Below are 18,223 nucleotides of genomic sequence, written 5' to 3'. Positions count from 1 at the left end.
AGTAACAAGATCTGCGGAGTGTTTACGTGAGGTCGGCCGACTTCACTGTGCAGCGCAGCGGTCTTTTACTGTGGATTTAAAACAGGAACCCGTTAACTTCTGAAGGCAAACGCGGCAAGCATCCGAAGCAGGTGGAAGCAGTGTGATGGGCGCGTCACGAACTGCAAGCGTGTGGAACTTGGAAATACCAGAACGGGAACAGCACACATCGAGTTCCCAATAATAAGAGCAAAATGCTGGCGAACAGAGAGGCAACACGATGAGAAGCAGCGGAGCTGCTATTTATACCAATTTCAGATGGCCAGGTCAGTGGTAACATTGCCAACAGCACAACCACGGAGGAGTCTCAAAGCAAACGGCAGCTATGGGACAAGTTATGGAAAGCGGCTAAATTGGAACATGCCAAGTGGTGGGAGGCAACAGCCCTTCAGAAATATGTAGACTGTGGAAGAGTCCCGAGGGGCTTGCGCATTTTTATCACCCCCACTTTTCAAGACCCTGATCCTAATCTAATTGAAGAGTGGATGGAAAATAATCACGAATATTCCACTGTAATGCTGAAACTCTTGATAACATATGCGCTTAAAGATACGGAACGACTGGCATTGGAGATAGAAAGATTATCAGAGTTGATGAAAAACAAATGCTCTACAAGCAAATTAAATACAGAAATGGCAAAACTGAAGTTACGACTTGAAAAGGCAGAGGAAGAAATCAAACAGAAAAAACTGCGGAAGATTCATCGCAATGAACTGGATTACAAGCAAGGTCAGATCCTAACCTTTGGTAGAAAATTCGATCACTTGAGAGAAAAGGTGATACCGGATGTGGATCAAGTGCAAGAAATTGCAAACACTGAGGGTACTAATAATGGAGTTTCAATTGAAGTGGCTACAACATCGCGACCACTAGAAACAGATCCCACGGAGAAGGGGATAAGTAAAGCCCAGAAGGAGTAAAATCCAGTATTTTAAAGGAGTACGACAAAATTGCCAAGGGAAGGCAGGAATCAGCAAGTCCCCAAGCGGCAATAGGTCGAGATCGAGGCGCCAGAGGCGCCAAGCAGAGCGTAAAGCAGCAAGGAAATATACAAAGCCTCATGGGAATGACTACAAGGGGCAAAACGGCAACAAAAAGGACAACACCCTCACGGTATTGAACCTTTCTAATTTATTACTGACTAATGAACAAATTGATGTGCTTTCGCTAGGACTTACTTTTTGTCCTACTAGAAGTTTTAATTATACAGAAAGTAGGATTGATCTATTCTTTTTCAAACGTAAATTAAAATTTAAAAAGTGGCATGCTAATAAGCAGAAACAGATGGTACATACAACTACGGATGAGGAACCCATATTATCAATTGGGGATATTGAGACACTGCATACACTATGAGAACTGGGAGCTGACAATTGGGTGGACGACCCTTTGGTCGCCTTAGCACAAGAAGAAGTGGTAATTGATGAATCTTGTGACAGTGGTTTCAAACCAAAATCTGAATGTTTGCCTCAATTGTACAACAAATCAATAGAGGTGTTTGAAAAAGGGGTATTGAAAGAATTAAATAAATTGGTGAAACACAAACCCCAGTTCAATAGCAACCTTACTAAAAAACAACAAACAGCTATTAAAGAATTGCAGGACAACAGGTCCATAGTAAGTAAAAAAGCAGATACAGGAGGGAACTTAGTTGTATGGCCCCTCACCATGTACTTGGAAGAGGGAAGAAGACAACTTAATGATAAAGAGAGTTATGTGAAAAGTGACAGACGATGCAATGAAAAAAGTAATGATGTATATAGAAATAATTTGGGCAAATGGAAAAGTGAAAATGTGATCACTAGTGATGAGTATAAGTACTTGTATTGCAAATATCCCAAACTATCAGGAATGTATTTATTACCAAAAATACATAACAACAAATATGTTCCACCAGGACGTCCTATTGTTTCTTCCATTGGAAGTATGTTCGAAAACACCTCGAAATACATTGATCATTGTCTAAGACCATATGTGCAAGCATTGCCTTCGTATGTAAAAGATAAGAGGCATTTTATGAGAATGATTGATGATGTAATTTGGGAACAAGATATGCTAATATTAACACTAGACGTTAACAGCCTTTATACCTGCATACCCCATGAATTAGGCTTAGAAGCCTGCAGGCATTACTTAAAAGACCGACCTGTATGTTATCTCATGCAAACAGAGATGTTACTTAACATGATGTCAACTTGCCTTAATTTTTTTTCTCTCCATTTTTGATCATGTGATATACTGTCAGGCGATGGGAACTTGCTTCGCTCCCAGTTTTGCGGGTTTGTACCTAGGCTGGTGGGAGGAGCAGGTGGCGAAAAACATCATGTCATTCTCTGGGCCAGGTATATCGACGATATATTCTGCATTTGGAAGGGAGATGAAGGGGACACAGTTACATTTGTGGATTTCCTCAATGAAAACAGTTTAAATCTAAAGTTTACCTGCACAGTGACTAAAGATTCTATTGAGTTTTTAGATGTGGAGGTAAAAACGAATGGGAATCGGCTGGAAAGTAAGCTGTTTCATAAAGCTACAGCTGGAAACAGCATTTTACATGCCGAAAGCTGTCACCCTATGAATCTCATTAACAGTATACCCTATGGGGAACTACTAAGGGCAAGACGAAATTGTAGTTCTGAAATTGCATTTGCAGAAGAAATGAATATAATGAGGAGCACATTCGAAGGGAGAGGTTACTCCCAAAAGGTAATCAGAAAGGCATGTGAGAAAGTCATGAAAATAAAAAGAGAGGAACTGCTTAGAACTAAAGAGGATGTTGAGGTGGAGAATGAGTCGATAAGATTCATTACCTCCTTTAGCAATCAGGCAGGAGATGTCAGAAAGTGTTTGAAAATTTTTGGGAAGGTGTTAAGTATGGATGACACCTTTGTGAAATGTATTGACAGTTACCCAAGAATTACATTTCGACGATGTCCAGCGCTAAAAGATGTATTGTGCAGAAATATTTTAATTCCTGAAAATGAAATTAGACCAAAAGTTCAGGGATTTTATATATGCACATCATGCAAAGCATGTAGGAACAGTTTTAATTGTAAGCAGATAGTTCTGTCTAAATCCATGAAACCGTTCACCATAATGAAACATTTAAGCTGCAAGTCAGATTTTTGTGCGTACGCACTAATATGCCCTTGTCAATTGGTATATATTGGCAGTACTATTAACCAAGTCAAGCTGTGTATTTTAGAACACATGCGTGCCATAACAAATGAGGACAGGCAATACCCCATCACCCGGCATTTTAAAGAATGCCATAATAAAGAAATACGTTTGCTCAGATATTGTGCCCTTGACAGAATTGCCATCTCTGAGCGAGGAGGAAATAGGATCCAAGAGTTACGTAGATTAGAATCACGTTTGATAATAAAGTACGAGACCATGTATACGGGGGGGGCATCATTAAAGATGAAGGGTTATCAGTTCATCTCGGCTGAGATGTAACTAAACCTGACCAGTGAAATGCATCTCTCTGTCAGTGTTAAGTCCCAGGTCAATGGATCTAAGTTTAATGAGCCATTTAGACTCCAATTTCCTAAGAGCCAAGGTTTTATTGCCCCCACGGGGGTCACCAACAATTTTATCTATGCCATGAAATTTAATCTGTAATATTTCTGACCGATTATGTTCAGCATTGTAGTGCACTGATAGTGGGTAATTGGTATTGTTGTTACGTATTGCCCTAATATGTTCTTGAATGCGAACCTTGAGAGGTCTTATTGTGTTGCCCACATAAATACGAATATAGATTTATTCTTTGTTTTTCTTTGTTTTGAATACCTGCTATAATCACTTTTGTAGTAGCGGTGTATGGTTTTGTATACAGAATTACCCTGTATGGACTACATGTTGTAACTATCTTTGTATCAGCAGTTTTTTATTGGTCTGTACATAGAATTACTATATTCATTTAAAATATCTTCTAAAAAAAGTTGTTTTGTATTTTACCTCACTACAGCCTTGAGAAAGTCATTGTACTTATCTGGTACAGACGAAACACGTGTGGACTGTTATCTTTATCAAACATGTACTGAAGAACAATAAAATCAACACCACACATTGAAGCTCGGTGGATTATTTACTTCATCATTTGGAACTGTTGGATATCCTGCAATATATAAGGACTTTGGAGAAATCATATACTATAGTGACATTGGTCCTTGGAAATTGTATTGCGTGAAGGACCTATTGTATTGTTTATGGGAGTGCTGTATAAGCTAATCTTTTTGACCACATGAAATGGTGTTATTGAATGAACTGGAAATATGTTTTTTTTATATTAGCCCACTAGGGCAGAATTGAAATGAGCTGATGACAGTGTGATAATAATTCTGAGTATTCACCCACTTGGGTAGAATTGTTCCACAAAATATTATGAGTTCAATTGCGCTAGTGCGATTTATAAACTGTGAGATTTGTCCACTTGGACAATAGATGTGTTAAATTAAAAAAAAAAAAAAATGTAATTTGAATTCTCATTTTGTTTTCATTACTTTGATTTAAGGTTGTGGACTTATTCATAAATGCTCGGGATATTGATACTGGTAAAATAGGTATTATCCAGCATAAAATAACCATTACAAAATGGTGGCTGTGGTAGTACACAGTAAAGGCAGCAATGTAGTCCTTTTTTTGTATTGTTTTTTTTTTTTTTTTTTTTAAAAACCTTTATTTGTGCATCGTAAAAGAACAAATACGGGCCTACAACCATCAGGCCGGCCACAATACGGTTGAGCACAGAGACAAACAATACATCCCCTGTGCGTCAAGGTCAAGATTAGCAACGATTCAGGATTCATACACTGGAGGGATCCTTGACACCGGGGGAAGGAGAAGTGAAGGTTAATTTTAAGGTTTTCAAAAAAAAATTTTTATCGAGAAAAAAGTCAGTAAAGGATAGAAACAAGGAGATTCGAGTCCGCAAGTCGGCTTCATACACTGGAGAGCAGCAGCATCATTAAAACAGCCATAGAAAATCTCATACAGTAAGGCGATGCAATTAGATAACAGGATCATCACAGTAGTAAATACGCACTCCCTAAAAGCCGCCCCCACTCAATCCACCCCACACCCGGACCCCGAATCGAAACAAGTATAGCGCAGAGACATGAAAGAAAGAGGCCCATAGAACTAAAAAAGAAATAGTAAATTACCCCCCCACCCTACACCAATGCGGAGGCTATGGCCTACCCCCCCCCCCAGCATAGTGCCTGTCGCCCAATGAACCCGAAATATAGACGAGAGAGAAAGTAGGAATAGAGTAAAGAAACTAAGAGAAGAGAGAAGAAAGGAGGCGGGGAGGAGCCCACGTATCCTCAGGAGCGCCCGACACCACCGGCCAACCAAGCCTCCACACACTGAAACCCCACTACACCCAAAGGCGGTCGTGGGAAGATAGCATGTAACACCACGGAAATGAAGGCAGACAGATCGCGACGAGTGCGCACAACATAAGTAGACAATTCCAGTCCCAGTCCAGCCCGGCCGTGAAGCCATGATGATAGAAAGTAATCTAGCCCTGGCCCGATCGCGGGCGTACGATTAGACCCGCCCCCTCGTGAATGCCCCGCATCCCGAACAGACAAAGACAATATGGCCACTTGGGAGAAGATGGAGAAGTAGAGTCACAAAATGGCCGCCGATCATCTATTGAGGTCCCCTTGCACACCATATAAAATCCAGACCTGGCTTGTAAAGTACATGAGTTCCACATAAAAGGAGTCGTAGGCCACCGTGAACAGTTCCTCGAGGTCGCCAGGTGTAGTTCAGCTGGAAACTCCTGCGGGCACGGTGAGGCAGGCGACAACAAAGCAGGCAGCAATGACCGGGGAAACAAAGTGTCTGCCATTGAGCAGGAGAGCGATTGATCCTGAGCGCCGGGAAAGCCAAATGCAGACACCAGTGTAGCACCGTTATACCCAGTCGTTGCTTCCCCGCAGGAGGACCACAGCACTGGCAGACTCACGTCTTGTTGATCACAAACGGGGCGCTCACGGCCCGCAGCAGACAGTGTAGAGTCGAACCGCTCACTCAGCGTTTGCAAGCCGACACACAATTGCAGACGAAAGTCCCGCAGGGCAGCCAGAACGGAGCCGTATGTCAGCGGAAGCTGCGTCCCCCCAACGGCAGCAATCCGGGACGGCACTGGGGAGCTGGAGTCTGGTAGAGGGGGGGCGAAGCGGGCAGCGGGCGAGACCGGAGCATCACCCCCCAGCAGCGAGCAAGCAATCAGCGCCATGTTTAACCGTTGAACGGTACCGTGGCCAGGGGGGGGATCGTGACAAGGAGGCAATTCCCAACAGGTCTGCGCCGCAACAGGTGAAAGCCAGCAGTCTCTTCCCCTCCCTCAGGCTCTCTTTGCAGCCGACTAGACCATAAAAGAAGGGGGTCTGCAGCCTTCTACAGCGTGGTCCACAGAGCGGGGTAGGAGACCCGCCACACCGGGGCTTACCCTCTGGCTCCAGCCCATCAGATGTAGGGTACAGGAGGTGTCCGGGCGTCTCTCTCCCGGCTCTTCTGGCGACTGTACGTGGCGTGAGGCGGGAGCGGGACCTCGGGCTCAGATTTGCACCAGCGGGTCCGGTGACTGCAACGATTCCAGGGGGCCGGCCGAGGCCACAGTAGAGCAAGGGTCCAGGGCGGGGAACAAAGGCACCAAAAACTCCGGCATCCGGGCGGGCTAAGACTTCGGGAAAGCGGCGGCGCAGTCAGCGCGTCGTCGCACGCGTTGCACCTCGAAGATCGGGAAGGATAGGAATCAGGATGATAGTCCGAGGCCAAGGGCCGACGGAGCCGGGCGCTCAAGCGACTGCTCCGGTCGCCATCTTGGCTCCTCCCCCCCTTTTTTTGTATTGTTGACATTATTTTGCACTATATCATGTGATACACGTAAATGTCTGGTTGACCCGTGACCAAGGAACTCTGGGTCCGAAACGCGTCGAGCAGTGTTTGCCATTGCTTTGAAATGAAATAAAGCACGCTGATTGAAGGAATTGGGGCTCGGCGCAATCTTTGAAAAGAAGGATTGATTGTTTGTTATATATATATATATATATATATATATGTATATATGTGTGTCTCTATATATATATATATATATATATATATATACATGTATGTATAGCAATGATTTTAATTAATCAAGCCATAAAGATTACTACTACTACAAAGGTCAAAAGCATGTCAGTTCCAAGATCCAGCCCTTCATATAGTGTCAAAGATAATAAATTAAAACCAAAATAAAAGTATACACTTTTCCTCATGCCTAATTATCATCCATCTGTTGCTCTTAATTAACAATTATTTGAAATTACTTTCAGAGTTCTAACTCTAAAGAAAAAAACATTTCTCCATTACAAACAACTTAAATAGCTAAAACAAAAGAAAGATTACGATTATGTTTCAAAAAAATAGTCTTCTGATTTTATTTTGGAAAGTGGAAGGAAGATATTACAGTAGTGCTTATTTGTCTACTGCTGCCAAACAAGTGTAATTAAATAATTTATGTTATTTTTGTGCTTAAGATAAATCAATCAGAACTTGCTAATTTGCAAAACATAAATAACTACTGTGAGGTTAGGCACTTGGCTTGCTGCCTATAGCCTATCCATGAAGTATCCTCCTTTGTACTTATTTTATTTATGTTTAAAATCTATGTCATTATTAGTGTACTGTTTTACCCTTTAACTGCTGTTCCCTCTCTCCCTGTGCAGATTGATTGTTTGTTTTTTGTGTTTTTTACTCTGGGTCAGTTCGCTTAGCTCTTCCAATTTTTAGGTCAAGCATTAAAGAACTCTTTTATATACTTTAGTATATACTTATGTGTATGTACTTTGTGAGCTCTGGTGATCAGCCCTAGGACTTGTCTGCTTCCATTTAGGGACTTTTCGTTCTGTTTAACTGCCTCCATTCAACTATCTTGATAAAAAACGACCAGTAGAGGTCAGTAAAATACCAGAATTGATTTCTGTTTGTTCAGCTGCCTCTGTTTAACTTTCTTGATAGAAAACGACCAGCAGAGGTCAGTAAAATACCAGAATCACTTTAGCATTCTCTAGATTCCAGTCCATAGAAGTTTTCTTCCAGGAGCACCCGTAGTCAATAATATTTTTTTCAAATCTTGTATTTTCATTGATGACCACCAAAGGTCCTGATTTTATATTAAACACAGAGCTTTGGACTATACCATTTCCAGCTGAAAGGCAATATTTCTCTCCATGTGTTCCCATACCTGGTGTGTCACACAGTTTGGTGCTTACTTATCCTCCATGTTAAAGAACAGTACATGTTTCAGCACCCAGGCTAATGTGCTGCATAGCTAAATACATATAAGGTCCCAAAGGCGAGACCGATTGCATTGCAAATGCTTGTTTTCCACTAATGATTTCAAGGTCCGACAATCTGCATCCTTTTTTCAAATTGTCTGTGGGCTTTTCACTCCTCATGTGGTGAGGGACGACTGTTGGGTGACGCACCCACTGGTACAATGTTTGTGGCAGGGTAGACACAAACCCATGTGCCAGAGGGTGATGTTCCACCCTTTCAGGGCCACTGGGTCCAGTCGGAAACATGTTGGAAGGCACATTGAGTCCTTATTCTCTAACGACCTACCACCCTCCCCCAAACCACTAGTGGATAGCCCACTCGGTGACAGGGTATTTTTGGACCAGTCACACTAAAGAGAGAGGGCAAAATCGGAGCATCCCAAAGTTGGAAACACAGACACAGGGACCCCTGGAAATGGGATACTCTCACCTTTTCAATGCTGTCTCTCTCAAATGATTGCTGCTCATGGACTACAACAGCAGTGCACTGTGACCCCCACCAAAGAGGTATATTTTTGGAAGGAAACCAACAACCTTCTTAAAGCTTTCTGTTCAGAGATCATGGTTCATCAGCTATCCCAGAGCAGGATTGCTTTCCAGCGAGAGTGGCATTGACGTAAAGGGTAGCAAGAAAGGATGTATGACCTCCAAATTTGCCTTTTTGGGGGGACTGGAAATGCCCAATAGAAGACAATGATCATTTTGTTTTTGTTCTAGTGAAAAATTAGAACTGGAGTGGACAGTTGGGGCCTGGCACAAGGCATACCGGTCTCTGGCATCCACCAAACCTCTGCATTTTAGCTTCCATATGATTGCAGATATGGGGTGTTACGGCTCAAGCTGACTTCTGCAAGAAAGGGAAAGGCTTTTGAGGTCTGCCATTTTGGCGGGGGGGGGGGGGGTAAGAAAGTGCCACTCTCTGTTTTACTTTTCCCTGGTGATCAGTAGTATGATCCTGCTCCGATCGGGTGGTAAGCCTCCACATCAGTCCTACAGTAGTATACAAAGTCTGGAAGTTAGGTTGGACACAGAGGAGGCCACTCCTGCTTCCTATTTCTATTCTGTCTGGTAGGCAAATGGGGTTGAAACACTCGCAGATTGCCTACTTGCGGACGGAAATAAATACTGTTTATTCTTTGAGGGTGGAGAAGACTTAATTGTTGGAATGTGGTTGGGGGGGAAAGAAATGGCTCCCCTATTTATTCATTCCCTTTTGTCTAGTGGTGTTTCCCCCTTCCCTGAGAATGTACATCCCAATGATTGCCCCCCAGGACTCAGAAAAGGCTGTTTATGTATAAAGGGTGCAGGGAGATGAACCTCGACTTTGGGGGTAGGCTAGGGTGACCAGGTGTCCCGGATTTGTCGGCACAGTCCCTGTTTTTCACCAGCTGTCCCGGCAGATTTCGGCTCATGTGCCGGTTTTTAGAGGAGTCAACTGAAACCAGTGAGAGGCACTTTTTGGTTGTTCTAAAACAGTGCTATTAAGCAAATGTTATAAGTAAGCCGTTTAGTTAACATGTTTTAGTAATTACATTTTATTTATTTTCTGAGTGCCTGTTCTGTGTTTCTATGTTGATAACAGTTGTCATTGTGCGCCGCTCCGTTGATGTAAAATTGTAGTCGTTCTTCTATTTTTGCAATATGTCCTGGTTTTTGGTTCTCAAGTTCTGGTAACGTAGTAGGCACTCCTACCATTTATACAACCTGGTGGGTATTTAGACAAAATAGCGAGATGAAAATGTCGACTTAATATTGAGTTGTAAGTATCGTGATACAGAAATATCGACCGCAAGAATATCGTGGTCAAGAATATCAATTTTAAGGTAAGAAATATCGTCCAGAAGTCATCAATATCGTTTGCAAAAATATAGTATTTTAGAATATGGATTTTTTTAATTAGTGTTATGTATTTTAGTATATATTTTAAATGTATGTGATGTATTTTTTTGTATAAGTATTGTTTATGTTTTTAAATATATGTGTTAAATTTGTAGTAGTTGGCAATTTTATTTTAATACAATTTTGCGTTTTTTAGATCCGTAGCAGGTTGTGGGTTTATAAAGGATTAGGGTGGGAAGTAATTTAATTATAATAAATTAATTATAATTTTTTATTTATTCATATTTATTTATATTTAGATTTTATAGTGTTCATTTTGGTAAGTAATGTATTATTAATTAATTATTAATTGCTTTTTGATTAATATTAATTAATTGGCAATCAATTAGGGTAATTGTGTACTTTTTTTAGGTGTGGGTTGTGGGGGTGATAGGGGTAAAGGGTGGGAACTATTTTATTTTAATTAATTAATATGGAAATTGTGTCATTAATTTTAGGAGCAGGTTGTGGGGTTTATAGGGGTGAAGGGTGGGAAGTAATTTATGTTTAATTAATAATTTGTTGTTAATTAATATTAAGTAATTAATTGAAAATTGAATACCGAAATTGTGTAATTAATTTTAGGTGTGGGTTGTGGGGTTTATAGGGGTAAAGGGTGGTAAGTAATTTATGTTTAATTTATAATTAGTTTACCATTAATAATTAATTAATTGATAATTATTTAGGGTAATTGTTTTTGGGTGGGTTTTGGTTTTATAGGGGTAAAGGGTGGGGAGTAAATACATTTTACTTACTTTATAATTAGCTGTTAAAATATTGATGCCCCCAAGTTAAACCCCAGCAAGGTGCCGGCAATTATGTTTGCCGATGACACCCTACTGCTCTCCAAATCACCCACGGGCATACAACGGGTGCTGGATGGGTTCACGAATTTTTGTGAAGGGCGTGGGTTGGAAATCAATGCGTCTAAAACCAAATACATGATTTTCAATCCGCAGCCTTCATCCCGCCCAAACCCCATGTTAGGGTCCGTTAGATTGGAGCGGGTTAGCACGTTTGATTACTCGGGGGTAACCCTAAACCAATCCATGACCTGGGAGACGCACAGAATTAAGGCAAATATGAAGCTGGTGCAGAGTACGGGCGGGATATGCAGGATGCTAACTAGGTCGACCTACAAACCACTGGGCCCACCTCTCCAAATCTATAAAACGCAGGCCAGAGGGGCAGCAACTTACGGGGGTGAGATTTGGGGGCACACTGCTGATCAGAAACTCTAGATAACTGAGAATAGTTTCATAAGACAACTGACAGCATTACCATCTAGCACACCACTCCTCCCCTTAAGATTTGACTTGGGCCTACGACCTATTAAGGAGGAGTTGGGTTTGAAACCTTTGACTTTTTGGCGTAAAATTTGGAGTGCGCCTGAGCTAGTTAGCTACAGGGCCGAACTCGTGGAGATCCTGTGTTTACCCAAGGTCTCACAAATACCATGGCTAAAATATATCAGGCTCACTCTTCAAGCCTTGGGAAGACCAGACTTGTGGTCTAACCTGGAAAACACATGCTGCAGGATCTCCCGCAAATCTTTAGCAAAGGCCTACTTTGAGTATAAGCTACAGATTACTATTGAGACCATGCAAAAGGGATCCTTATCTAACCACTTACTTGCTGTTAAAGATTTTTACCATCTAGAGTCCGTCTTCGATGATGTGGCCCCTCAAATAGCAAGGAAGTTATACATGCAGTGGAGATACGGTACCCTTCCTTTGAGGGCACACACTGAATACTGGACAAAAATACATACCATGGCTCATTGCCCAGCATGTGATCATCCCAGAGAGAATGACCTTCACATTATATTTTTTTGCCCAGCTTATAACATAGCTCGGAAACATTGGCTCATTCCTCTCCTCAAAAAGTTAGGCTTTAGGAATTATTCTTCTGCATATAGAATCTTAAAAACAGATCTATCTGCCCCAACTGTATTCGCAGTCGCTAGATTCCTTACAGCAATGTGGTTTATCCGTAACCATTTTATCAAGCTCAACATGACTGCATGTATACCTTGATTTTTTTAATTGAATGTTTTTAGGTCTTCTAATTTCATCCATATGTAATCTTTCTTTTATTGTTGTTGTACAAACTGTATTTTGTTGCATCTTTTATGGTCCAAGTGATCGAAATAAAGATTATGATGATGAATTAGCTGTTAAATACTATTTGTTTTTTTATTGAAAACAAATTTTAATTGTGTAATTATTTTTTTACAGTTCAATTTTAGCTGTGAGTTGTAGGGGTAAAGGGTGGGAAGTTAATTATTTTGTAAGTGTTTTAATTTGTTTTTTAATTAATAATATTACTTTAATTGATAATTATGTTAATTATGGAAGTAATTTTTTTTTAATTGAAATGTGGGTTGTGAATTGAGTGGTGTTATAGGGTAGGAAATAAAAAAGCTAAAATTAGGTAATTAATGTTTTTGTTTCTAAATAATTTCTAATTAAAATTATTTTTGTTTGAAAATTATAATTTTGTATTTTATTTAATATATTTGTAGGTATTTGTCATATGCATTTAACATTATAGTATGTATTTTTTATTTGTAATATTAAATATATTTTTATTTTTAATATTTTTAATTTATTTAGTTTTTTACATTTTTGTTGTTATTGTTGATATCTTTGTTTTTAATTTAAAACTGACTGGAGTGGGAATACTAATGTTTACCCCTCTGCAATCCAACACTTTTCCTAATGGTGCACTGACTGGAGTGGGAATAGTAAATTCTATCCCTCTACTATCCAAAACTTTCCCTACGGTTGCACTCACTGGAGAGGGAATATTCATACGCCTCCGCTATCCAACACTTTCCTTACTGTTGCACTCATTGGAGTGTGAATAGTAATTTTTACCCCTCCTCTATCCAACACTTTCCCTACTGTTACACTCATTGGAGTGGGAAAAGTAATTTTTACTCCTCCGCTATCCAACACTTTCCCTACTGTTGCACTGACAGGAGTGGGAACAGTAAATGTTATCCCTCCGCTATCCTACACTTTCCCTGCTGTTGCACTCACTGGAGTGAGAATAGTAATTTTTACCCCTCCGCTATCCAACACTTTCCCTACTGTTGCACTCATTGGTGTGGGAAAAGTAATTTTTACCCTTCCGCTATCCAACACTTTTCCTACTGTTGCACTGACTGGAGTGAGAATAGTAAATTTTAACCCTACACTATCCAACACTTGCCCTACTGTTGCATTGACTGGAGTGGGAATACTAATTTTTACCCCTCCGCTATCCAACACTTTCCCTACTGTTGCACTCACTGGAGTGAGAATTGTAATTTTCACCCCTCCGCTATCCAACACTTTCCCTACTGTTGAACTCACTGGATATATATTTATTCACTGAAAAAAACAATAAGTTTCAGACATGTTATAGTTAGGAATTAGCATTTAAAAAACCTTAGAAATTCACTGAAAAAACCATAGGTTTCAGGGCTGTTATAGTTAGCTGGGCATTTCACTCGTACAAACCCATTGAAATTCCTCCGTTATAGTTAGTTCTGCTAACTATAACTTGCGCGCCCGCAATCCACTGCTGATGATGTCACATATTACATCATTCATGACATGGTCAGTGACATCACTGATGACATCACTGATGACATCTCAAATGTAAATGTATTTGTACTTATATAGCGCACTTCTACCCAGGGGTCTCGTAGCGCTGTATTCATACCGCTGTGGAACCCTTCCTGGTTTTCCTGTGAGATGTCCACTCCTGGGCACCCCCAAGGTGAAGCCAGGCATCCTAGCGCTGTGGGGGCCGTTGTGGAGATTAAGCAAGCTATTGCCCAGAGTTGCACAGTGGGACCCATGATTAGAATAGGCACTGAGGCGAGAATTATCAGGTCCGGGGAAATTGAATCCAAGAGCCGCCGAGGCGGGAATTGAACCCTGGTCCCGGGCCAGACCTCTGCATCAGGGTCTGTCGCTCTAACCATTGAGCCACACTTCTCCACCAATTACATCATCCAGTGAATGTGGTTTGGTTCGTGATTTAAATATGTATTCTATTCACTGAAAAAAACCATAGGTTTCAGGGGTGTTGTAGTTAGCTGGACTTTTCACTTGTACAAAACCATTGAAATTCCCCCGTTATAGTTAGTTCAGCTAACTATAACTCACGCGCCCGCAATGCACTGCTGATGACGTCCCATATTACATCACTCATGACATGGTCAGTGACATCACTCATGACATCACTGATGACATCTAAAATGACATCACTGATGACATCATCCAGTGAATGTCTGTTTTTCTGAAAATTAAATATGTTTTATATATGTATATCTCAAGGTCGATGGAAGAATAAATGGATATACAAGTGTCTAAATGGATGATTTGTTTTTGAAAAATTGATTGTGTAACTGACTGATTAAGTGTATCATAGTGAACACATGGCTTAGTGAGTAATGTTTAAATATGTAAATATCTGTATCAGTCTCTCACTTTGTGTATAAGTGGCTGCATGGGTTGGTGAGTAGCTACATGGGTGTCTATATAGGTTATTAGTTGGTTTTTTGAGTATCAGTCTGAGTGTCTGCATGGTTCGGTGGGTATTACGTAGTGCATAGGTGCATGAATGAGTGACTCACTGTTTGTATGTGTTGAAGACAGCATGTGTGCAGGACTGTATGGGTGGATGAGTGTGTGTATGGGTGTGTTAGTGAGTGAATGACTGTCTCAATAGTGTCTTTATGAGTAACTACATATGTTTTAAACTAGTATATGTGACTATTGGTGTATATAAGTGAGTATATGTGAGAGTGAGAGATTGAAAGAGTTCCTGTATGAATAAGTATGTGTTTCTATAAGTGATTGTTTAAAAGACTAAGTATGTGTAAGTTTCCGTAGAAGTAAGTGTGGTGGTGTGTGTATAACTGTATATGCAAGTAAATGTATGTTTGATTCTTTATTCGCATGAGTGACTATGTGTGTGAGTAACTCTATGGATGAGTGGCATTGTGTAACAGGATGTATAGGTGTATGAGTACATATGATGAGTGAGTACATGTATGAGTGACTCTATAGGACTGTTGGTGAATGAGTGGATGTGTATGTGGATCTTAGAATTACTGAAGAGGTTGTTGTAACTGGTATTGGTATGTCCATTGTTTTGAAAATTTTAGTCTCTATTTTTGAATGTGTGTATCAAAGGTTATATTAGGGTGAGAGGAGGTCTGCCACTCTATCACAAGGATGATGTCATCAGTGATGTCATCAGTGATGTCATTTGAGATGTCATCAGTGATGTCATGAGTGATGTCACTGACCATGTCATGAGTGATGTAATATGTGACGTCATCAGCAGTGCGTTGCGGGCGCGCGAGTTATAGTTAGCTGAACTAACTATAACGGGGGAATTTCAATGGTTTTGTACAAGTGAAAAGTCCCGCTAACTATAACCCCCCTGAAACCTATGGTTTTTTTCTGTGAATTTCAAAGGTTTTTTAAATGCTAATTTCTAACTATGCCTACAGAGATAGGACATGTGAAGACAGAAGAAAAAATGCACAGAAAGAAAAAAAAGAAGTGCAGAAAGAAGCAACAGAAGTCCTCAAAGACGAAGAAAAGTGCAGGAAGAAGGATAACGTGCAGAAAGAGCAAAAAGAAGAGCAGAAAGAATCCTTGTTGCAAAATCATCTTGTACCCTCAACTTTTTCAGACGGATACTGGTGGTAATCTAACCAGTCCTAGAGCCAGTGCTATGTTAAAAGACACTTAGAATACAGTGAAAACACCTACATACACTAGGGAACATTATGCGTTGGGGTCCCCCTGTGATTAGCATGACCTCCTCTGTAAGCCCCTAGTATATAATAGGGCAGGGGGATTAAAACTACCTCTTAAAACAGGCCACAGGGCGTTTTTGCACACGTTAACTCAAGCCCCGTCCCCTCCCTTCACCACTGTGTAAACACGCCCTGTGTCCGTTTTTAGTTGGGAGATTAAGTTCATTTGAATCCTGAGGGTCCCTAGGGTCCAACTAGCCCACTAGGTACCTCCAGTAAGTGCCACAGAGCTGCGTTGCAGAGAGGTGTAAAAAGTGGCACAGCCTGGACCACTTCTCTGCAATGCAGCTCAGTGGCGCTTACTGGAAGCACTTGGTGGGCTAGTTAGCCCCCAGGGGCCCTCAGTATTGAAGGGAAATTATATCCCCAATTTAAAACGTGCCATAGTGCGTGTTTGCACACGTCACCTCAGGCCCCGTCCCCTCCCTTCACCACTGTGTAAACGCGCCCTGTGGCTGTTCTAAGTTGAGAGATTAAGTCCCCTTGAATCCTAAGGGTCCCTAGGGTCAAACTAGACCACTAGGTACCTCCAGTAAGTGCCACAGAGCTGCGTTGCAGAGAGGTGTAAAAAGGGACTTGGCCTCAGAACACCTGTCTGCAGCGCAGCTCCCTGGCGCATACTGGAGATGCCTGTTGGGCTAGTTGGCCCTCAGGGACCCTCAGTATTGAAGAGGAATTAATTCCCCAACTTACAACTCGCCAGGGGGCTCGTTTGCAGAGTGCTGCAAGGAGGGGGCGTGGCCTCCGGCACGATGCCAGTCTTTTATTTATTTTAATTTTTTAAGAAGGGGGCTATGTGATTCCCCCTTCTTATTCTAATTTATTGGCCCTGATGACCAAATCCCCCAGGGCCTGTCTCCTAATTATATTTTTTTGACCCCAATCCCCAGGGCCGGCCACTGTTTTTTATTATTTTTAAAAAATATATATTTATAGACACACCTAGGACATGCTGGACAAACCGTACGTACCTATCACCATGACGATTTGAGTGATATTTATTAAAAGGCGACTATGCATACAATGATTCCACGTGGAATGTATTTACACCACTAGTGAAGCTCTGACATGTCTGATGCCCTACCGTGCCTAATCCCGGTAGACACCCTTGTCGTTTATTTATACAAACATGGGTAGCTATTGACGGGCACATTTAATACACATGCACACCAAGCCATTCAAAGGGGATTCGACAAAAATTCGACCAAAACTATGTAAGAAACCCCCCTCACGGTTAATAAAACACACATCCACTGCCGGATGTGTAATACTTTTTATTTTACTCTCTGGAAAGGGGACGAACATCACTTGAGAGTCACAGCGCGCTCCTGGCAGAGCCCAATGCTGTGTTACACCCACCATTGCCTGCCGAGTGCCACACACCTCTGTGTTGTATTCCACCAGCTAGTGCATATGCTATGACACTCTCTAGCCCATGTGCACAGTAACACCACCCCGTGAATATGTCATGCCACACTTGTCTTCGCACGGGTTATTTGCCCCATCTAACGTGCCTTCCTCGATGCCTATGTTATAACGCACAGTGCTATGCCATACATATTACAATCTGGGATCCATATCTTTGTCACAGTGCATATGCAACGTTACACTCCCCAGCACATATTTTATATTACAACTTTAGAGACTAGTTAGGTTACACAACACTGCCCTGTACATATTACACTCCAAGGCGCACATCGCATAGCACGCGCTAGTGCCTGTGCTATCTCGCGCTCTCCAATGAATCTGTCATTGCGCACAATGTATTGCATATTATATTTCACGCCCGGTTCATCTAATATCACACTTTTTGGTGCATAGTTTATACCACATACTATATCTAGTTTTCATTTTCAATCGTGCTCTCAGGACTATGTTCTATATAACACTGTGTTCACCTACCCTTTTCACGGGCATTACATTTTGCGATAGGGGGTGGAGGGTCAGGGGGTGTTTCTGCCAAGTGAGCCCGGAGTCACAGTCACAAACATCCTCTTCTTCCTGAATAAAAGTGAGATTATGCTGCATACTTGTTCGTATTTTAAGTAGTTCGCACAGACACACGTTTTAAAAACAATAACGTTCCTAATACCCGCCTTCTCTGAACAGTTAGCTTGCTGCCCCATCCCCCTCCTCCCTA

At 41.4% G+C, this 18,223-nt stretch overlaps 2 protein-coding genes across 5 annotated transcripts in view; one reads left to right on the top strand and one right to left on the bottom strand.

Annotated features, from left to right (window-relative positions):
• LOC146789752 (uncharacterized) overlaps positions 1-18,223 on the top strand; it is a 273,763-nt gene that overhangs the window by 81,855 nt on the left and 173,685 nt on the right. Inside the window, exon 5 of one of the 4 annotated variants that reach the window (XR_014970155.1) lies at positions 4,013-4,358. The exons of the other annotated variants lie outside the window; for them this stretch is intronic. The gene's annotated coding sequence lies outside the window, so the exon portion shown is untranslated. Of the gene's footprint in view, positions 1-4,012; positions 4,359-18,223 lie in introns of those variants that run through there. 4 annotated transcript variants of the gene reach the window in all.
• Positions 1-18,223, bottom strand: part of LOC146789753 (multidrug resistance-associated protein 1-like) — a 621,679-nt gene that overhangs the window by 562,310 nt on the left and 41,146 nt on the right. The window lies entirely within an intron of this gene.

The sequence above is a fragment of the Triturus cristatus genome, chromosome 10 (genome assembly GCF_964204655.1).
Source record: "Triturus cristatus chromosome 10, aTriCri1.1, whole genome shotgun sequence".
Taxonomy (NCBI): domain Eukaryota; kingdom Metazoa; phylum Chordata; class Amphibia; order Caudata; family Salamandridae; genus Triturus; species Triturus cristatus.
This window is presented reverse-complemented; position numbering and strand designations above follow the sequence as displayed.